This window comes from Crotalus tigris, unplaced genomic scaffold, assembly GCF_016545835.1.
Source record: "Crotalus tigris isolate CLP2741 ecotype Arizona unplaced genomic scaffold, ASM1654583v1 scf7180000017631.5181431, whole genome shotgun sequence".
In the NCBI taxonomy this organism is placed as follows: Eukaryota; Metazoa; Chordata; class Lepidosauria; order Squamata; family Viperidae; genus Crotalus; species Crotalus tigris.
Window position 1 is genome coordinate 1,812,143 of NW_024096525.1, and position 2,858 is coordinate 1,815,000.

The 2,858-nt window shown below is 40.6% G+C and overlaps 1 long non-coding RNA gene across 1 annotated transcript in view; it reads right to left on the bottom strand.

Annotated features, from left to right (window-relative positions):
* Positions 1 to 1,435: 1,435 nt before the first annotated feature.
* The window catches only part of LOC120304184, a 1,542-nt gene continuing 119 nt past the window's right edge, over positions 1,436 to 2,858 (bottom strand). Inside the window, exons 1-2 of the long non-coding RNA XR_005555655.1 lie at positions 2,831 to 2,858; positions 1,436 to 1,552 (exon numbers count right to left, since the gene is read on the bottom strand). The exon at positions 2,831 to 2,858 is cut by the window's right edge and continues 119 nt beyond it. This is a non-coding gene — a long non-coding RNA (uncharacterized LOC120304184). The remainder of the gene's footprint in view (positions 1,553 to 2,830) is intronic.

Here is a 2,858-nt window from a genome sequence, read left to right on the forward strand (position 1 = left end):
TAGTACCAATAGTAATAGGCTCCTTGGGTACAATCCCAAAACAACTGGAGCACCACGTGAACACCATTGGCATTGACAAATTTGCTATTAGTCAATTGCAAAAGGCGGCCTTATTAGGAACTGCTTCCATCCTGCGACGATACCTGTAATACCATCAAACATCCACATCTGCCTATCCCAGGTCCTGGGTAAGGACTCGATAGGTAGACAAAATACCAAATCCAGTCTGAACATCTGGCTGACTGTGCGATGATTGAGAATAATAATAATATAGAAAATGATAAAATTAAACTGCTCTGGGACTTCAGAATTCAAACAGACAAGCACCTGCAACATAACACCTCAGACTTAACAATTGATGATAAGAAAGACAAAAAAGTCTGGATAGTGGACGTGGCAGTGTCTGGAGACAGCAGAACAGACGAGAAAGAACTGGAGAAGATAACAAAATACAAAGACATACAAATAGAAATAGAAAGACTGTGGCAAAAGCAAGCAAGGGTAGTACCAATAGTCATAGGCTCCTTGGGTGCAATCCCAAAACAACTGGAGCACCACTTGAACACCATTGGCATTGACAAATTCGCTATTAGTCAATTGCAAAAGGCGTCCTTATTAGGAACTGCTTCCATCCTGCGACGATATCTGTAATACCATCAAACATCCACATCTGCCTATCCCAGGTCCTGGGTAAGGACCCGATAGGTAGACAAAATGCCAAATCCAGTCTGAACATCTGGCTGACTGTGCGATGATTGATAATAATAAAAAGTTGGAAGGGACCTTGGAGGTCATCAAGTCCAATCCCCTGCTCAGGCAGGTAATCCTATACCATTTTGGACAAATGGCTATCCAGTCTCTTCTTAAAAATTTCCAGTGTTGGAGAATTCACTGCTTCTGGAGGCAGGTTGTTCCACTGGTTAATTGTTCTAACTGTCAGGAAGTTTTTCCTTAGTTCTAGGTTGCTTCTCTCCTTGATTAGTTTCCACCCATTGCTTCTTGTCCTGCCCTCAGGTGCTTTGGAAAATAGCTTGACTCCCTCTTCTTTGTGGCAGCCCCTGAGATATTGGAAGACTGCTATCATGTCCCCCTTCTTCCTTCTCTTCATTAAACTAGACATATCCAGTTCCAGCAACCGTTCCTTATATGTTTTAGCCTCCAGTCCCCTGATCATCTTGGTTGCTCTTCTCTGTACTCTTTCTAGAGTCTCAGCAGCATTTTTACATCGGGGTGACCAAAACTGGATGCAGTATTCCAAGTGTGGCCTTACCAAGGCATTGTAAAGTGGCATTAACACTTCATGTGATCTTGATTCTATCCCTCTGTTAATGCAGCCCAGCACTGTGTTGGCTTTTTTGGCAGCTGCAGCACACGGCTGGCTCATATTTAAGTGATTGCCCATTAGGACTCCAAGATCCCTCTCACAGTTACTACTACTCACAGTTACTACTAAGTCCAACAGCCTGCACCAGTCTTCACAGTGAAGGGATCCAGGGCTGAAAACATCCTGCAGCCAAGAAGGCTCCACACCATTTGTACTTCTCTGGTGATCCTGAGGATACAGAGAAACCTCCAATGGCCTCAACGACTCTCCAAAAGAATGCAAATGACCAGCTGTACAAATTCTTCCATTCCCCACCATCCAGTCAGAGCTGAAGAAGCTTCTTGGATGAGAAGTGAAATGTCTTCAGAGAAAAACAAAAAAAAGTCCAGTTGCCTCCTAAAAAAAGCACTTTTGGGACAATCATGATCTAGATGACTGAGAATCTCCATAGACAAGACTGATAAAGATATTTCAGTGGCTAAAGACTCACAATCTACTCTAATTTGTGCAAGAAATTCTTATAATTTAACCTCTAAATGTACGCAATAAGTCCCCATAATCCATTATCATTTATCCGGGAAATAATCACCATTTGTTATAATTGCCAAAAAATATCACAGGAAATCATATTTTATTACAATTACCCAAATTGTAACGTATTATAATTTATTCCCAAATTAATATACTTTGTCCAGGAAATTATTACAGTTTAGTGAGGAAATTACCATAGTTTTACCCAAGTTAGAGTTGGGGTTAACAGTGTTTCTCATCCTTGACAATTTTAAGGCATGTGGCCTTCAACTCACAGAATTCCACAGCCAACAATGCTGGCTGTGGAATTCTGGGAGTTGAAGTCCACATGCTTTAAAATTGTCAAGGTTGAGAAACACTGGGTTAGAATAAGAAGGGTTTGTATCCAGGAGTAACATTGACTTGAGAGTGAAATTACAGCTTGGACCTGAAGAGGACAGTCTCTGCCAGGAAACTCTTTAGTTGATCCTTGCAAGAAGAGACTTTAATTTTGTGAACCGGCCAATATTCTTTGCAATATTTTCAAGCTGCTTTTCTAGCTCAGTGGTGCTGGCAGTTAAATATTGAAGCTAGCAATAACCATTGATAAATGGCACAGAACAACTCTTTCAGAGATATTACCCAAGAGTGTGGGAATCAGACAAAACTTGGACAATTTCACAATCCCAACTGAATCCATTTGGAAAGAGATGTTCGTGTGCCTGGAGAGAAATTATTTAAATTGTGCATCTCACTTGATTCTGCACTTGAGTTTGATAGGCTGATTTCTTTTAGAAATCCTATTTGTTTTGTAGATTCACTTGAACTGCCCGTAAATTGTAGTTGGAAGCTGTGTATTTGCATACCTGGAATATTTTCCATGAAGCATGAAAAATGGAGGAACACGTGCCCCCTGTCTATTGCTATACATATTAATCCTACAATTCAGTCTTGCAAGGTGGTATTATAAACAAGTATGAAATATTAACCACTAACCTCTCTGTTGATGGAGTTTATTAAATTG